General features: G+C 42.1%; 1 long non-coding RNA gene across 1 annotated transcript in view; it reads left to right on the forward strand.

The window, feature by feature from the left end:
- Nucleotides 1-11,525, forward strand: part of LOC134346193 (uncharacterized) — a 31,005-nt gene extending 19,480 nt beyond the window's left edge. Inside the window, exons 2-3 of the long non-coding RNA XR_010017855.1 lie at nucleotides 4,847-4,939; nucleotides 11,111-11,525. This is a non-coding gene — a long non-coding RNA (uncharacterized LOC134346193). The remainder of the gene's footprint in view (nucleotides 1-4,846; nucleotides 4,940-11,110) is intronic.
- The last annotated feature ends 8,761 nt before the right edge of the window (nucleotides 11,526-20,286 follow it).

Genomic DNA, 20,286 nt, shown 5'->3' on the forward strand with positions numbered 1-20,286 from the left:
CTGTGAGGCAGCAGCCCAATCCATCAGCCATAAGAGCAGGAACCACCAAGACTGGTTTGACGATAACTCAGACACCATCCACAACTTTCTTAAGGACATGCACAAAGCACACCAGGCAACTTTAGGCAACCCATCATCCACCAGCATCAGGCAACATTGGCAGGCAGCTTGGAGGAAAGTGCAAAAGGCGATACGGGCCATACAAAATGAGTGGTGGACTGAAAAGGCACATGAAATCCAGTTCTTTGCCGATAATAATGACGTACATTATTTTCACAATGTTGTCAAAACCATCTACGGCCCAATAAATCGATGCATTATGCCCCTGAAAACAGCAGATGGTCTAACACTTCTGAAGAATCAGAATATCATTCTGCTGAGGTGGGCTGAGCATTTTAACACCCTGCTTAATCAGGACTCTGACGCGGACCCCACCATCCTTGACGAACTGCCTGAACTTCCTCCTATCCACAACCTCAGTCTACCACCAGCCTTCCAGGAGGTTCTATCAGCTGTCCATTCCCTTAAGAATGACAAGTCCCCTGAAACTGACGATAACCCTGCTGAGTTACTGAAGAACAGAGGGTACATGTGTATGCGCACCGTCTACCAGTACGTCACCAAGGCCTGAACTGATGAGAACATTCCACAGCAATGGAGAAATGCAAACATCATTGTCATTTATAAGAACAAGGGTGACAAGGCCATCTGTGGCAATAGTAGGGGCATATCACTCCTTTGTTGCTGGAAAGGTCCTGGCTAAGGTGATGCTTCAGAGACTCATCAGCAACATCACTGAGTCAATGCTGCCTGAATTGCAGTGTGGATTTAGGAAGAACAGGAGCACGATCAACATGATCTTTACAGCCTGGCAGCTTCAGAAAAAGTCCTGGGAGCAACATCAGGACCTGTTTATGGCCTTTGTTGACCTCTCCAAAGCATTCGACACTGTGCAAAGAGAGCTCTTATGGGATGTCCTCCTCAGGTTTGGCTGTCCCAATAAATTTGTTAACATCCTCTGCCAGTTCCACGATGGGATGACTGCTTGGGTGACCATAGGAGGACAAGAGTCCGAGCCCTTCCTTGTACACACAGGGGTGAGGCAGGGGTGTGTACTAGCACCAGTGCTCTTTAACATCTTCCTCTTGTGTGTTACCAAGCTTCTCCACAACGAGATCAAACACAGCAGCGGTGTGGCAGTGGACGTCAGATTAGATGTCAACCTCTTTGATATCAGGAGGTTTCACGCATACCTCTTTGATATCAGGAGGTTTCACGCATCACCAAACTCCATAGAGAGCGGGTGCTGGAGCTGCAGTTTGCAAATGACTGTGCTCTTGTGTCCCATACTCCGGAGGATCTTCAGACTCTCCTTGCTGTGGCCGTGAGAGCGTACAGCAGGATGGGGCTGACTGTTAATACCACCAAGACAGAAGTGGTTTGCCAATTGAGTACTAGTGTCCCACTCACTCTACCTGCTTTCACTGTTGGTGATGAAAAGCTGTCAGTAGTGACATCTTTCAAATATCTGGGAAGCATTCTCTCTGAGGATAGCAGCATTGGCAACGACATCCAGAGCCACATTAAACATGTATCAGCTGCCTTTGGGAGACTTCAGCGTAGAGTCTTTCAGAACCGGAGCCTTCGTCCCTCCACAAAGGTGCAAACCCCTCCTCTTCTGTAATCTGTACAGATTCCAGAAAGTTGATGCCGCTTTGCCTCACATCTGTAGATTTTGTGTCCATCCCCCAAGTAAATACAGATGCAAAAAATCCATTTAAGATCCTCCCCATCTCTTTTGGCTCTACACATAGATTGCTATTCTGATCTTCCAGAAGACCAATTTTGTCCCTTGCAATCCTTTTGCTCTTAACATATTTGTACAACCTCTTGGGATTCTCCTTCACCTTGTCTGCTGGAGCAACTTCATGCCTTCCTTTAGCCCTCCTGATTTATTTCTTAAGTGTTCTCTTGGATTTCTTATACTCTCATTTGTTCCTATCTTCCAATACCTGCTATCCATCTTGCATTTTTTTCTTAACCAGAGTCTCAATATCTCTTGAAAACCAAGGTTACCTAAACCTGTTATCTTTACCTTTTATTCTGACTGACACATACAAGCTTTGTACTTTCAAAATTTCACATTTGAAGACCTCCCACTTACCAAGTACATCTATGCCAGAAAACAGCCTGTCCCAAACCACACTTGCTTTCTGATACCACCAAAATCGGCCTTTCTTCAATTTCAAATCTCAACCCCCAGACCAGACCTATTTTATTTTCCATATTTACTTTGAAACTAATGTCATTATGATCATTAGATACAAAGTGTTCCCCAACACAAACTTTTGTCACCTACCCTGTCTCATTTCCTAATAGGCATGTATTGCATTACTGAGCATGAAATCGCTCTTAAACCACCTTTCAACTACTCTCCAGCTACCCGTTTTTATAACATGATGCAAAAAATGTCTTAATATTAAATTACAAAGATTCCTTTATTCTCTAATTCATTCTCTAATTTGAATTTTCATTAAATAATGCAGAAAACCTGTTCCTCTGAAATGATAACAGTGCATCAGCTCGATCAGAGGTCAGATCTGCTGCTTAACCCATATCCACCTCCATTTGTAGTTGATCGCTTATGTTGACGGGTTGCAAAGACGAAATTAGTATTGCCACATTTTAAATACCATCCAAAGAGAAAAGAAAGGGATCTTTAGAAGGTTTTTGGAATACTTCATTTTACAAGGTTGTGTTTTAACCTTCTGTAGAAACAGTGCTGTGATATAAATGTCATAATTGTAAATATTCCAGGAACTAGTGTAGAATTTAATTCACATTTATCACTGTGGCTCCAGTTTCTTTAATATCTGTCAAGCAAATATCAAAGTTTTTTTTAGGCTAAACTAATACATTATTAAAATCATTGCAAAGTAAATGTTCTTTTGAATTACTTTTACATGAGTGGAGAATTTTTTTTTCTTGAACTTGAATTTCAGATCACTAAGATAGCAATTTCACCACAATACTTGTCTATCTTCCTGTTGTTAAAAGGGAAAACTTGGCAAATATCCTTTTAATGGAAATTTCCCCGTTAGTTTATGACCAGTCTCCATGAATTCTTTGGCCATGTCTGCGAAGTGCCATATATATCAACACTTTGGTCCCCTTGTACTTGATTAAATGCTTTAGAGTTTGTCTCCCCTTTGGTTAAAATGAATGTTGATTCACCATTCTGCATCTTTTACTGTTGACAGTATCTGTTGCTGAAGATAGAGCAGCGTCCCTTGGGGAAAGTTTAGTTTATTGATTGTCTAGCTGTTACATTCAGTTCTTAGGAACGATGAGTAAGGGTTATATTTTTCATTTGAGAAGGATATTGCAAATGTCTTACAAAGAATTGAAGCACAAATAGCCTGCATGGCAGCAGACATGATATTGGTGTTTAAGAGGCAAATGAACAGGGAATGGCGGGACATGGACCACATGCAGGCAGATAGGTTTAGCTTAGTTAGACATCATGGGCTGAATGGCCTGGTCTTTCCTGATCTACGTGCATCAACAAACTTAACTCATGTCATATTAAGTGTTGAATGGGAGAGAATATAGCTGGGTTTCTGCCCATTGTAAAATGGAGGTATTGGTGAAGTAAATTATAATGAGAAATTGATGGTTCAGATTGAGGCCCTTCAACCAGATGATGACCAAGAAGGAGTGATCCCATTTCCTAGCTCCCGGTCCAATGCTCTTTAAGTTACTGCCATTCAGGACCCAATTCAGGGCTGTTTAAATGGTGGTACAAGAGAATGCAGATTCCATAATTTGGAGTAACAGACAGGATACTGGAAGGAACTTAGTGGGTCAAACAGCAACTGTGGAGGGAAAGAAATAGTCAACATTTCAGATCAAGATGCAACATCAGGACTACAATGGAGTGAATGACTGCCTCCACCATCTTCAGAGAGTAAGTTCTGACCTACAACACTCACAGAGTGAACATTTCCTTTGTCAGCTCTCCTCCAATCCTTCCCTGCATTAACTTAAATAGAAACTCCTTGATAATTGACTTGCCTGCTAGAGTTATGAGTTTTTTTTCCCCATTTATCAAAGAAGAAAGTCCCAACCTGCTCAACCTCTCTTCATAACTCAATCCCACTTACCTCAGTTAAATCTTCACTCATTCTCTTTTATTGCAAAGCAGATAACTCCAGGCTGGATGATCTCATTTCACTTTATCATATTTCCTTACATCATGGATGGGGGGGGGGGGTATTCTGAAACAAATTCTTTGGCAACTACAACATTAGCACAGTTAGATTCTCAAAAAATTTCTGCCTGCCAATTTTATCTTTATTCCAGCATAACCTCCTATCACCACACGGATTTCCTTTTTAGTCTCTGCCAGCTTTCAAAGCAATCCTATCAATCCCATTCCCTCATTTATCTCTCTTACCTTCCCATCAACTTCCCGTGCCAATTCACCCACCAGCCATCCACATACTGAGTAACCCATCTAACACACCTTTTGTGTAGGGGGGAAAAAGCCAAAGCAGTCATGGAAAACCCACATAGTTACAGGGAGAACATGCAAACTATACCCAGCAAAGGTCGGGCTCGAACTCGGGTCTCTGGAGCAATGATGCTGCAGCACCTCCTTTTCCCATCAATGACATTGATATTGGTTTATTATCACATGTACCAAAATAGAGTGAAATACTTGTCCTATGGACAATGTTGTATCATTGGAGGAACATTGTATCATTTCTTAATGCATGCATTTCTAAATGACAATAAACGAGGACTGAGTGTTCTTATAATCTAATCTAATGTATCGTTTACGCAGATCATATTATTCCATGGTGCATTGAGGTAGAACAAGATATAACAACACCAATGCAGAATGAAGAGCAAAATCCACAAGGAGGCTGCAGCTGAGGTAAATGAAGAATTGGAAGATCATAATGAGGTAGATTGTGAGGTCAAGAATCCAGCCTATTTTACAAGAAGTCCAGTCAAGAGTCTGACAACAGTGGGATAGAATCTGTCCTCAAACCTAGAGGTACACGTTTTCAGGCTCTTGTATCTTTGGCCCAGTGTGAGAGGGGAGAACATTGAATGTTTGGCGTGGTTGGGGACTGAACGCATCATGCTGCAGATACATGTACAAGGGTTATAGTGAGGTAAACTGGGAGATTAAAAGTTCATCTTTAGCAATATGAGAGATTCATTTGAGAAACTGGTAACCTCATGGATCATCTCTATACACCTTCCAATGCTATTGCATCTTGTCTATATTTTGGTGACCTCACTGTATTCTAAGTAATATTTTATATAACTTTCATATCTCCCTTGTGAATGTGCCTTGGCCGATAAGGCATCCTATATGGTTTTTTTAGCACATACCTTCATAATCACAAGACATCTCCAGACCAAATGAGTCACACTTGATAACCATGGAGTTACTTTTAGTAGGTGTGTGGGCTGGTAAAATAGTCCAATAAATGGTCCAGATTAAACAGAAGTGAACTGTTAGGTTATTGCGTCACTCAAGTCAAACTCCCACTTTGTGAGTTGACTCAGTTAAGGGGGTTGTTTAATTATTGTTCCTTAGTAACCTTTCCTTCCTTTCTGTTGTGAGTTTTACTCCATCTCATCAAGCCCTTGCATAAAATAACATAGAAATAACAAAAGTGAATTCTTTGGCAAGCACAAAGTAAACAGAACTAAATCCCCACAAAAGTTTTCACCAGCCAATTTGAGCTCAATGTATTAGCGTAACCTCCAATTCCAATCTCCCCATGGACGTAACTGAAATTCTCCTTGAAACTAATTCAGATAAAGCTGGAAATGCTGGAACTATTCTGCAACCTTAGAAGAAGAACCAGAGTTAATACTTTATTCCTTTGCCTGGAAAGTTAAATCTGCTTCTCTCTCCAGAGATCCCTCCTGACCTGTTGAGAATCTCCAGCATTTTTAACGCTGTTTTAATTTCAGGTTTCCAGCAGCTACAGTTTTTTTTCATTACCACATGCATGCATACTACTCTCTGGATAAAGATGTTCCTTTTGAATCTATTTCTGAACTTATAGTAATAAGGTAGAAATGAGTAACAGGGCACTAGGGAGTGCAATGGAACAGAGGGATCAAGAAGTAAACACAAAATAATCTGCAGATGCTGGGATCAAAGCAACACTCACAACACGCTGGAGGAACTCAGCAGGTTGGGCAGCATCTGTGAAAAAGATCGGTCGACGTTTCAGGCTGGAACCCTTCGTCAACCGATCTTTTCCATGGATGCTGCCCGACCTGCTGAGTTCCTCCAGCGTGTTGTGGGATCAAGAAGTAGAAGTCTATAGTTCATTCAAAGTGGTATCACAGGTAGACAGAGTGGTAAAAAGGGTGTTTACCACTTTATGGTTATGTTTATTTATTTATTATGTTTATAACACTTTATTGTTATGTTTTGTAACTCCAGAAACTAATCAAAAGAAAAACGCAAGAACAGAGAAATGGGTCAGCATAGTTTTAGTTTCCCTTTCTTTAGTGAGGCTGTCACACATGATATGGTGGCGTAATGATGTGTGCCATTCACTAGTCTGTGAGCCAGGACCCCAAATTTGAGCCACTGGTACCATCTGGGGGGAATAATTCTTCCAGCGATTTTTGGCAAAGTATACACCCCTAGTGCTAGAAAATATGTGATAGTATTGCAGCGGTGGTATCTTTCTGGGGGACTGGGATTTGCACCTCCATGCTATAAGAACCATGATCCCATGGTGCTTTGCCTATGATAAGATGAATTATGCCAGGCACCTGTCCCCTTACTTTGCTCAGATGATGAACCTCCTAGAGAAGAATCCTTCTGTGTATGATGCCTTCAAGACAGGCCAATTCTCCGTGCAGCTGTCAAGTAACAACCCCTTTGGGCAGATCCCTGTGGACCAGGCTATTGAAGCCACAGTGAACAAAGACACAGACTCCTGGAGGCACATCACAGAATCAGCCTGAATGCTGGAGCTATCAAGCGTTACTACGTAACAGCTGAGAACCGCAGTACATTCCTGGGACAGTTAAGGGAGACGGTGCAAGGCAACAAATCAGAGCTTTGTCATGCGGAGCTACAGCGGCCAAGAATCCAGAAAGATGAGGAAGCTGTTTCAGCAGTGGTTAGCCTCATACATGAATGGATCAACCCACTTGCAAAGGCAGCCCCCAAGGACATTGCCTCCGACCTGATGAAGGCATATGAGATTGGTGAGCAATGCTACGCAACCTTCAAGGATGAGAGACTAGAGGAAGACCCACCAGCAAAGAAATTCCATGACCCAGTGAAAACCAACAAGCTGAAAACATTCAGTGATATGTGTAAGAAGAGAGAAGTGAAATCAAATGGGAGGGCGATCACCTTGAAAGCAGACAGGTCTTTATCTGGACATATCATAGTGATGGCACAAGGGCGCAGTCTATGTATGGAAGATATCCTTTCCCATCCCTTTGGGCCATTGCCCTGGGCTCTGTTCAGACCAGAAGAATCGCTGAGAAAGACAAATAAAGCTACTTTAGCCACAACCTTGCAGAAAAATGTAGCAATAGAAGAGCATCTCCCAGGAAACTCTGCTACACTGGTTGATGGAATGAACTTGGTCCAAAGAGTGAAAAGTGATCAAGTTACTTTCAGAAATGTTTCCACAACAATTCTGGGTATGGCTCTGAGGGAAGGCAGTCAGAGAAGCAGAAGAGATGTTGTGTTCGACACATACAAGGAGAACTCTATCAAGAATAGTGAAAGATCTAGTGAAAGAAATAGTGAAATAGTGAAGAGACTGGTCATGAGTTGCAAGGTATCACAGGCACACAGATGGTGAGGAAGTGGAGGAGCTTCCTGACCAAAGTCAGTAACAAAAATAGTCTCATTAGCTTCATAGTCCATGAATGGAGGAAGGCGACGTACAGATCAAAGCTACAGGAGAAGATTCTGTATGCATCTGTGAATGACAAGTGTTACAGAATCACATCTCAAGACAGTGATGAGGTGTCAGCTCTTCAGTGTCAACAAGAAGAAGCAGATGGTCGCCTACTTCTCCATGCTGCCCATGCCACAAGAGAGGGATACCAATCTGTAGTGATCTGCTCAGAAGACACAGATGTCTTTATCATGTCTTTAGCATCTTGTGACAAGATTGAGGCCCCATTGTTGCAGAAATGTGGCACCAGAACCCATACAAGGCTTGTAGACATCAGGAAGGTTGCTGCCACTGTTGGCATAGAGGTTTGTAGGGTTCTCATCGGGTTGCACGCATATACAGGATGTGACACTGTAAGCACTTTTGCAGGCAAAGGGAAGACAAGTGCCCCAAAACTTCTGACCAGCAACAGGGAAACGCTTAGAGTTGAGTCAGGAATGGAACCTCTCCCCAGAACTGATGGACAACCTGGAGGCATTTACATGTCTCCTGTATGCCCCAAAAGCATCGACCACCAAGGTCAATGAGCTCAGGTATCAGCTTTTCTGTGCCAAAAATGGTGCAATCGAAAGTCATCAACTCCCACCACGCAAGGACTGCTCAACAAAACATGCACAGCGAGCCAACTACCAGGCTGGTATATGGAGAAGATGTTTGGAGAAGGACCCACAAGTGCCAAGCCCTGTTGGCAGAGGATGGAAGATGGAGAGAGAAGAGGAAGCTGAACAGTTGGTGGTGCACTGGATGGAAGGCCAGCCAGCACCCGATGCCATCCTGAATCTACTGACCTGTAACTGTCCAAAAAAATGTTCACTCCCAAGATGTATGTGTGTTGCAAATGGCCTCATGTGTACTGACATGTGTAGACTGGCAGATTGAAGAACCAGGCATCCACCTCAGAGAGTGCGGAAAGTTCAGATGAAGATGTGGAAGACGTGGAAGACTTGGAAAGTTATTATGATTATTAATAGGTTATGAAAGTATGGAAAACAAAGTATGGAAAGAAGTATCTGATTAAGTTATTCATTTTACAACCAAATGGGGCCTAGGTTATGGCTCTGCGGAACCCCACATTTGAATTATTGTTCTGTAATTCTATATGCTATGACAAAAACTTAAGATTGTTTTGATTTGATACAACAATATGGAAAATATCATGACATTGATAAAGCTCCAGAAATCTCTCCAAATGAGGTTTTTTACATTTTGGGGGTGGGGTAACATTTTCTGCTGTTCTGATGTTAATATGGAATATATACAAAAAGTGATTACTTATTTGAAATAATAAAGCTACCACTGGTGCAATGTTATCACATGTTTTCTAACTCTAGAGATGTATACCTTGCCAAAAATCACTAGAAGCATTATTCCCCTCAGATGGTACCGACCAACCCTACTGGCTCACGGACTACACCTGCTTCATTCATATAACCCATAATGAACAATGAAAACATCAAGGAATGCTTAAGCAAACAGTATATTTTAAATATTACCTATATATTACTGAAAGATTAAATATGCTACATTCTTTCCTGCTTAGCTAAAAACTCCAACTCAATATAGAATGCCCCTCAAATGTAATATATATAATACAACTACTATAAAGACATTCACAGCATAGTAAATTCCAAATTGACCCATTCAGGCCTAAAAATTGAATCGCTGTTGGAGATTCCTTATACTTTTGGGTCTGATTCAGTGTCAGTGAGAATTATGTGCAGGACACAGAGGCCAGTGGGGTGGTAGGTGAGGACAGGAGGGACCCTATCCCTGGTGGGGTGGTGGGAGGGTGGGGTGAAGGCAGATATGCGCGGAATGGAAGAGATGCAGGTGAAGGCGGCATTGATGTGGTGGAGGAAGGAAAGCCCCTTTCTTTGAAGGAGGAGGACGTCTCATTAGTTCTGGAATGAATAGCCTTATTGCTCTGACTTCTCATCTTTTCTTATAGTCCTGATGAAGGATCTTTGCCTGAAATATCAACTGTTTACTCTTTTCCATAGATGCTGCCTAGCCTGCTGAGTTCCTTCAGCATTTTGAATGTTTTAGGAAGAGAAGGAAAACTCTGTTCTCAAACTTCCGGTGCCTTACAGCTGTACCTACTCATGCGGAAGGCTTTAGGAGTAAACCCCGAGGAGAAACCCAGAGCTGTAGTCCCTAAGGCAGTGCTACTTTGAGCTCAACGCTGACTGGCAACCCCTATGGCGCTGCTGGTGCCAAACAGTATCAGTCTGTGCCATTCCTTTGAATTCATCAGCTGAGTGGAGAGAGGGAGACTGCTGCATGAATGACTGCTTGCTCTCCATATCAGTACTGGCCTGGCTAGTGTATTGGCTTGCTTATTACCTAGATATCTTGGACACAAAATCCATGGTCAACCCTGATCAATGGAGACCCTCACCCACTGACAGGTAATAACACAGTACAAAATAAGTACCCTGCTGATTCAACTACCTATGAATCTTAGTGAAATTTGCAATCAGTTCCTCAGTGAAATTTTCAATGGAATACAAGCATTTCTTGAGTCATATAGCATGGAAACAAGGCCTCAGTCTTCCAAGTCCATGCCAAACATCAAGTGCTCATTTACTCCAACCCTACACTTATTGCCTTTCATTCTCCCTGCATGACTACAACCCACCCCCCCTACACATTTCACCTCTCATCCGCGTAATTTATAGCGGCCAGTCAACCTACCACACACACACACACATCTTGGGAATTAGGATTAAACTGGAACACGTAGAGAAAATCTATGGAGCCACAGGGAGAATATGTAAATGAAACATGGTACCTGAGGTCAGGATTGGACTCAGCTTGTTGGATTTTTCCGACAGCAGCATTACTAGCAACACCTCTGTGCAAATAAAATCCATGTACAGTAAAAAAAATCCAATAATCCATTACCCAATTGGTTAAAAAGAGTTTGGGAGCTTTCAGATTTTTTTTTTTGGCAGGCGACAATCAGCGTGGGGCCAATAAAATGAGAGGAAGTACAAGTGAAGCAGCCATTATGTGAGTGGGGCATTGTTAAAGTGGTCCAGCTTTGGCTCAACAGGAGAATAGGCTTGGACAAGCACAGGCAGACATTCTAAGTAAGTAAGCAAGATAATTTCTAGTAAGCTATTTTTTCTGTTTGTACACAGATAATGCACTGAGAAAGGGTCCGGAGATCCACGTGTGAGATATGGGAAAATTGGGAGACCCCCAGTCGCCCTAATAACTACACCTGCATGAAGTGCATCGAGCTACAACTCCTTGGAGAACAGGCGAAGGAGCGAGAACTGCAGATGGATGACCTACAGCTCATACGTGAAAATGGAGATGTGATAGATAGCAGCCACACTTTGTGCATTTCTGTGATATTCTGGTGCTGCTGCAACTTATTTTCTGCTACTTATCTATTTAATACTGTTTTTCTATTACTGTCTTGTTTTTATCTACTGCTTTATTTAATTACCTGAGAGGAAGCCAAACAGAGTTTTATTGTACCTGTGTATAAGGACAATAAAGATTATTCAATTCAATCCAATACAGGGAGGTAGTCACCCCTAAGTTGCAGGAAGCAGGTATCTGGGTGATGGTCTGAAAAGGGAAAAGGAATAGGCAGACAGTGCTGAGTATCTCTGTGCCCATTCCCCTCAATATTAAGTATGCTGCTTTGAATACTGTTCGGGGGGGGGGGCGTGGGGGAGACCTATCATGGGGAAGATGCAGTGACTAGGTTTCTGGCTCTGAGTCTGGTTCTGAAGGGAAGGGGAAAGAAGAGGAGAACAGTACAGGAAAAATACTGGCATGTATAAAATATTGGCCGACTGGCCAGAGGCAAAGTGTGGGAGTAAAGGGGGCCTTTTCTGGTTGGCTACTGGTTACCAGAGGTGGACTGCAGGAGTTGGTGTTGGGACTACTTCTTTTCACTTTGTATGTCAATGACTTAATAAAGGAATTAATGGCTTTTTTGGCCAAGTATGCAGAAGATACAATGATTTGTGGAGGGGCAGGAAATGTTGAGAAAGCAGGGTATCTGCAGAAAGAATCAGACAGATGATTTTTTTCAGGAAGTACCTGAAAAATTTACTAAAGACAACACTCTACTTGAAGCATTCTGCCTAATGCAAATTGAAAATCTCTCTATTATGGCAGAGATGATTGAAAGGGAAACAAGAAAAGACCCCGCACTATCTCAGGTGATATGGCAACCTAAAATGGCTGGATATGCAACAGAAATTCCAGTTCCCCCATGTTTTCAGCACCAGATGAACCTGCTCTTGATGAGCATTGCCTAAAGTGGGGATTGAGAGTTGATGTACCATCCAAACTGAGATCAAAGTGTTGGAGGAGCTACAAGCCGTCATATAGTCCTGGTCAAAATGAAATAATTGGCTTGAAGTTTTGTCTGGTGGCCTGGGATAGATCAGTAGATCAAACAGCTTGTTTGGAATGCCAAGATAAAGTCCAGAAGATGCCAAGAGAAGGCCTCTCCATCCCTGGAAATGGTCTGCATTGCCCTGGCAGAGGATTCATGTGGTTTTGCCGGACCATTCAAGGGCACAAATTTCTTGGAAGTTGTGAATGCAGCTACAAAGCTGCCAGAGTGCTCCCAATAGCCTTCACTATAGCCTCACATACTTCTCAAGACTGGGGTGATCCAGAACAGTTAGTCAGTGACAATGAACCATGGCTTATTGCAAAAGAGTTTCATTCCTGAAAATGAATAGAATAAGACATTTTGCATCTACACCGCATGACCCAACTATAAATGGCTTCTTTGAGAGGCTTATCCAGAGTCTAAAGAACATACTGCAGCAATGTCAGAAGGATGCACCGCACTGATCTCCCTCCTGGCACTTATTCTTGCAACCAGATTGAGTGCCATACGTGCCCCAACACCACCTCCCTCACTACCATTCAGTGCCCCGCCCCCAACAGGCCTTCCAGGTGAGCCGACAGTTCACCTGTGAGTCTGTGGTGGTCATTTACTGTATCTAGTGCTCCCTGTGTGGGCTCCTGCATATTGGTGAGACCTGGCATAGATTGGGAGACCACTTCAATGAGCACCTATGCTCCGTCCACCAGGAGAAGAGGGATCTCCCAGTAGCCACCCATTTCAATTCACCTTCCCATTCCCATTCTGACATGTCTATTCATGGCCTCCTCTACTGCCATGCTGAGGCCACACTCATGTTGGAAGGAGCAGCACCTGATATTCCGTCTGGGTAGCCTCCAACCCAATGGAATGAACATCAATTTCTCAAACTTCTGTTAATTGCCTTCCTTCACCATTCCCGTTTTCCTCTATCACCTTATCTCCTTACCTGCCCATCACCTCTCTCTGGTGCTCCTCATCCTTCCTTTTCTTCCTTGGTCTTCTACCTTCTCCTAACAGATCCCCCCTTCTCCAGCCATTTATCTCTTTCACCAATCAACTCAGTTCTTTACTTCAGCACACTCCCCTCTCCGGGTTTCAACTATTACCAACTACTATGTAGTTCTTCCTCCTCTCCCTCTACTTTATTATTCTGACTACTCATCTCTTTTTCCAGTCCCAATGAAGAGTCTTGGCCTGCAACATCGACTATTTACTCTTTTCCATAGATGCTGCCTGGCCTGCTAATTTCCTCCAGTATTTTGCATGCGTTGTTTGGAATTCCAGCATCTTCAGATTTTTTTGTGTTTTTCCTTCTCCTAGATGAGCTGACAACCACAAATGATAAGGTCAATCTGTCAGAAGTGACTGGTTTTAAGGCACCAGTGACCCAACTTTGCCCCTTCTCCTGTCAGTAGAAACAGTTCCACCAGACTTAGTAGCCAAGCCACACATGAAGGCCAGGAGCTGGACTTGGTTGTCAGTGACTATTTGAGATGCACACTATTGAAAGCATTTAATAAGTATTGGGAACTTATCTCCACTACCACCCCTGGCTATGACAACCTTGAGTAACCTTAAGGAACTATCAGCAGTGTCTATTTATACTTTAGAAGTTGAAGCTTTCATCACATTTACCATTTTCTGGTAAACAAACAACTTTTCTATAGAAGGAAATAATATTTTAACATACCAAAGGTTTGATCTGTAGGGAAATAAATGCAAGGATGGACGGCTGAGGTTTTAGAAAACACTTGTCAGACCAAATTTGGATTATTGCAAGCAATTCTGTGCCCTTATCAAAGGAAAGATGTGCTGGCCCTGGAGAGGGTCCAGAGGAAGTTTCACAGAAGTGATCCTTTGAATGAAAGGGTTAACATATGGAGAAAGGATTAACATATGGAGAGAGTATGATATATCTGGACCAATAGAAGGATGAAAAGTATTTCACTGAAATCCACTGAATACTGAAAGGGCTGGATAGTTTGGGGGAGATGATGTAGTAGAAGAGTTCAGGATCAGAGGGTACAGATTTAGAATAAAATGATGTCCCTTTCAAACTGTGATAAGGAAGACTTCTTTCAGCCAGTTGGTAGTATATCAGTGGAATGTGATGTCACAGACGGTAGTGGAAGCCAAGTCATTTGTGTCTATGAGGCAGAGATTGATAGGTGTTGATTGGTTAAGTTGTTAAGGGTTATGTTAGATGGCAGAAGAATGGGGCTGAGATAAAAGAACAGTCATGATTGAATGTCAGAACAGACTCAATGGGCTGAATGGCCTATTTATGGTTTTAATATGTGTGCAAGTGACACTCCTTGCTTGTCCATATTTTGGGGGGTTATGAGCCAGAGTTAGGGGTTCATGTTTCCAAGGTATCATCATCTGGCTTGACAGGGGTTCTGAGATGCCTGTTGCTCTGTTGCAGAATGAAGGCAAATTGTTTTCTCCTTCAAGTCTGACATTGGCCATAATAGCACAGACTGGATGGGCTAAAGTGCTTCCTGTACTAAAATGGTTCTGTCAGTCCGTGTGTGCAATCCTACGCAGCTATAAACTGGATCTCCATGCTATCTCATTTAGTGATTGTCAGTAATGTAGAATGCAGTAATAGGAAGGGAATGTCCATTATAAGATCAAAGTTATTACTACACAGTAATTCTTTGATAATTAAGTCATAAAATCGCAATAATTCAGACATACCTTGTAGAATTAGGTGATGTATTGCTTTTTGGTCACATAATTCTCCAATAAGATCATGTCTCTTCTCTAAAGCAAATTGATTCTGTCAAGGAAGTGATACTCAGCTCCTCAAAAATATCTCTCTGGAGGAATGAACACTTTACCAGGGAATCACAGGAAAAGGAGCCAAGAATCACTGACAGGTAAGTTGCCAGCTAGGAATGGAAAATATATGTTTATTATTGTCAGTTTATATTTTGCACTCAGATAAGCTGATAACATGGTTGCAAGTACCATGGATCTGCACTCAGCTTTTAATGATACAGCTCTCTTATTTCTGACAATATATTCCAGTGTGAACATTTATGGTTATGTATCTGAAATAGCAAAACATTGTATAACATCTCAGTAAAGCTCTGGTTACAAGCTCTGTGTAAATAAATCATGGTAATTCAGTACAGTTATTTCAAACATTACAAAGACTTACAGTATAACAATGTACTTCAATTTAACATCCACTTTGTGTTGTCACTAACACACCCAAAAGATAAGATTATAATAAAGTTTAGTGACCAGATTTCAGTGTGTTTGTTTACAAGACGCACACCTGGACAATCCTGCTACTTAGTGTTAAATTAATCTGAATTGAAGATGAAATTAAGAAATAATCAGGTCCATGAGTCTGGAGTCACATTTTAGCCAGAGTAAGTTTGTCTCTTCCTTGATTTCCTTCCCTGAAGAATATTAGTAAGTGAAATAAATTGTTCTAAAAGTCCAGTTCTGAAAGTCAGCTTTTCTTTGTAATTGCAAGTTTTAATGAGTTAAAGTTCCCCAGCTCCTCTGATGGGATTCAAACTCAAATCCCTAGCTCAGTGTTCATGGATCCATGCTACCATGGTACAGTACCACCAGAATGTTATCTAGAGGCTCAGTGGGCCAGGCAACATCTGAAAAGAATGGAAAAGAATAAACAGTCGACTTTTTGGGCTGAGACCCAACATCAATCCCGGGGAAGGGTCTCAGTCCGAAACGCCCGACTGTTTACTCTTTTCTATAGATGTTTCCTGGCCTTCTGACTCCCTCCAGCATTTTGTTGTGATGCTTTGGATTTCCAGAATCTGCAGATTTTCTCTGGTATGTTATCCAGTTCTTTATTAATTCAAAGACAATAATTGTACCATGTCACAGGAATTTTGAACATAAGAAATAGGAGTAGAAATAGATCATACCAACTCTTTAACCTGTCCATTCTAAAAGCTCTTAAACATAACTTTTATCATCAAGAAGAACTCACCTGCAGGTTCACCTCCAAGTTGCTTATTGTCCTGACTTGGAAACAACTATTTCCTTATTGTATTTTGGATCTCACCCTGTTGGCATAGCCTTCAACAGCACCTAACTGACCACCACACATTATGATTTTACTTTCACAACTTTTTTTTTTAAGTTACCACAATGTTGTGAATAAGAAATCTACTGTCCTTGAATTTATTGTACACCCTAATTTAATCTGAAATATCAATCAAAGCAAAACACAGCACTGATGGAATATATGCTAACCATATTCGTAGATCTGGAGTCACACACAAGCTCCACTGGCTAAGATCAGCAGAAACCCTCACTTAATTGTTGTTTCTTATCACTCCCCACTGTGCAAGCATAATAATGTTGTATCCTTAAGGAAAATTCGGGCTGAAGAAGGATAGTTACAGAAAGACTAATTCCATTTCCTTGACCTGTTTTTCCTTTGGCCTTCAGGTCATTTGGGGGTTTCACAATGGAGAAACAAAGCAAAGATGATGCAATGCAAACTGTACACAGTACAGCATTTCCTTTTTCTCAAAATCTGCAGAATATCAAAAAAATAAATTCAAGTTGGAAAATGCAGTTACTAAACCCGGAGGCTGGTTTAAGCAGTTAGAATATGCTATGTCAGCCTTGGTTGACTGGTTGTCTATATTGTCACTTTTCATTCATTCTTTTACTAGATCTAGGCACTGCTGATCAGCCCAGCATTTATTACCCATGCTATCTGGATGCATCACAGCTTGGTCTAGCAACTGTATTTCCTGGGACTACAAGAAGCTGCAGAGAATTGTGGGCACATCTCAGTATATCATGGAAACCAGCCTCCCTTCCAGGAACTCTGTCTATGCTTCTTGCTGCCTCAGTAAAGCTCTAAGCATAATCAAAGACCACACCCATGTCAGATATTCTCTCTTTTCTCCCTCCCACTGACCAAAGAGATAAAGCCCAGAACCACAGGCTCAAGGTCAGCTTCTATCCGGCTGTTATAAGACTATTGAAGAATCTTATTTTACGACAGAATAAACTCTTGACCTCTCAATCAACCTCATTATGGCCTTGCAACTTATTGTCTGCCTGCACTGCACTCTCTCTGTGACTATAACACTTCCCCATTCTGTTATTGCTTTTCCATGTGCTACCTCAGTGTACTGATGTGATGAAAAGATCTGTCTGGACTGCATGCAAAACAAAGTTTTTCACTGTACAACAGTTCATGTGACAGTAAAAATCAATTTACCAATTCTTTACTTTCCATCTCCAATATCTCCTGGCAAGTATTTTTCTCAGAGATAGTCACTAATCCATAGAGAGATAGGTAACGCTTATACGTTGCCATTAACATCCATTGTAGGATACCCTGAAGACAACCAAAGCAGTGCTTACCCTCAGGAGATTTTATTTTAGCAACCAAATCTCTGCAACTGATGAAGATTGAGAGGCAGCATTGATGCGTAGACAGGAGTGCTGCTAACTGGGTCATAGCTAACAAGACTGAAAAAGTTAATGCTACATTTATACTCTAGTACTGAATCCAGTTCTGGGAACAGAATAAATTAGAGGTGAAGTATTCAGTTGAAAGTGAAGATGAGATTTACTGGAATGACTTCAGGGATGAGGAACTTTAGTTATATGGACAAAATGGAAAAGCTTCAGTTGTTCTCCTTAGAGCAGAGGGGTTTGAGAGAGGATTAGAGGAGATCTGAGGAAAGTGTTTCACAACTTCCAGTAAGGTGGTGGCACATACAAACACGGCAGCCTCTTGGGGGCCAAGCAAAGGTGTTTTCTTCTCTGTAAAATGTTTTTTATGATCCAAAGACAATTCTACTCCAAGAACATTGGATACTGCAGAACTACTCCATCAGTGAGCTGCCCGTTGATCAGATTAGCCAGACTGGTGATGGCGGTGGAGCCAGCAGAGATGTTGAAGAGCAGAAGGCCGGTTGTGATGTTGGAGAAGGAGCCAGCCGAGGTGTCGAAGGGGCCATCTGAGGCCAGGATGATGGAGAAAGATTTGGCTGAGGTGTCAATGGAGCTGGTGAGATATCAGAGACGTCTGCTGGTGTGTCTGAGAAGTCGGTTTGGGTGCAGAGGAACTTACCTAGCTGCAGACAATGTTGCTGCCCACTACGCGGAAGCATCGAAGTTGGTGCAGTGTTATCATGGGAGATTGTCTGGGACATCTCATTTGCCATCATAATACACTGTTGGACAATAATAGTGTAAGTCGCTGCATGCCTGTTACCTTTCTTGGTGAAGGGACAGGAAACACGGGGGCTATGTAGCCTCATTGTAGCGAGAACTAAGCCTCAAGGCTCAGGTTACTGCAGTACAGGTGAGAGATGTGGAAGCATTTACTCAGTGGTGTCCAAGCTCGGCTGGGGCCTGGCCTCTCCCATTCGTGCTGCCCTCCCATGTTTGAGCGGTGGAATGACAGTCTGGATTGAGTGTGCCTACATACTGCCAGGAGACTGGACCATCAATTGCCGGACATTGTTGCTCAAGGTCTTGGGCTATATATAGGTTTTGTTTTTCTCAAGTGAAGATGCTTATTTGCTCATTATTTTGAATTATGCTATTTGCTGTTTTTAAATGTTTGCTTGTTATTTTAAATGTTTTGCACCATGGCCCCAGACGAATACTGTCTCGTTCAGCTGTATGTATGTATGGTTTCAATGATAAGTAAACGTGATTTGACTAGAGGAAGCGTCAAAAACCAAGAAATATAAAATGTAGATGATTGACAAAAGACCAAAAAGTGACTTGATGTAAACCTTTATTGCACAGCAAGACGTCAGGGTCCAGAATCCATTGCCTGGAGTAGCAGAGACAGATTTAATGGATCTGGATTAGTAAATGAAAGGAAATAAACTGTAGGATCATCAGAAAGAGGGTAGGGGAGTAGGACCAGTTGGAATACATAGAGCCAGTCTAGAGCTAATGGGCTGAATGGCTGCCTTCCATGCTGAGACTTTTCAGTGATTCTGCAAATGACACATCAAGATAAACAAAGTCCTAAGGTCATCAAACCTGTGTTGCCTGTCAACTACCCAAGAGCATCCAGTGTCTTTCCCAGAACCCAGTCAACAGATGAAGTTCAGGTTCAGCTAATATCCTGTACATTTATCATTCATTCCATAATGGGAACTTAAGACTCTGACAAGCCCGAATGTCAATGACTTTCATTCTTTCTCAAACTAAGCGGCTAAACAGCTAGCACGTGACACAAAAAGTAGAGGCGAGTAACTGACCAGTTCTCATTTAAAAACCCCATTGACAGAATCCTTCAATGGAGATTGTACACAATGGTGCAAACCTTTCACATGAGGTGCATTGGATTCACTTGTTCTAATCGCACTCCATCAAAGCATTGATCAGGAGCATGGTTCTCCAGAAATAGAGTCACGAAGAGCCATTGCACAAAAATAAGACCTTCAGCCCATCTAATACATGCCAGCCTGGTCATCTAGCTAATCCCATTTCAAGTCAAGTTGCTTTTTATTGTCATTTCATAGAACATAGAATAGTACAGCACATTACAGGTCCTTCGGCCCACAATGTTGTGCCGACCCTCAAACCTTGCCTCCTATATAACCCCACCACCTTAAATTCCTCCATATGCCTGTCTAGTAGTCTCTTAAACTTCATGAGTGTATCTGCCTCCACCAATGACTCAGGCAGTGCATTCCACGCACCAACCACTCTCTGAGTAAAAAACCTTCCTCTAATATCCCCCTTGAACTTCCCACCCCTTACTTTAAAGCCATGTCCCCTTGTATCGAGCAGTGGTGCCCTGGGGAAGAGGTGCTGGCTATCCACTCTACCTATTCCTCTTATTATCTTGTACACCTCTATCATATCTCCTCTCATCCTCCTCCTCTCCAAAGAGTAAAGCCCGAGCTCCCTTAATTTCTGATCATAATGCATACTCTCTAAACCAGGCAGCATCCTGGTAAATCTTCTCTGTAC

The sequence above is a fragment of the Mobula hypostoma genome, chromosome 5 (assembly GCF_963921235.1).
Source record: "Mobula hypostoma chromosome 5, sMobHyp1.1, whole genome shotgun sequence".
Lineage (NCBI taxonomy): Eukaryota > Metazoa > Chordata > Chondrichthyes > Myliobatiformes > Myliobatidae > Mobula > Mobula hypostoma.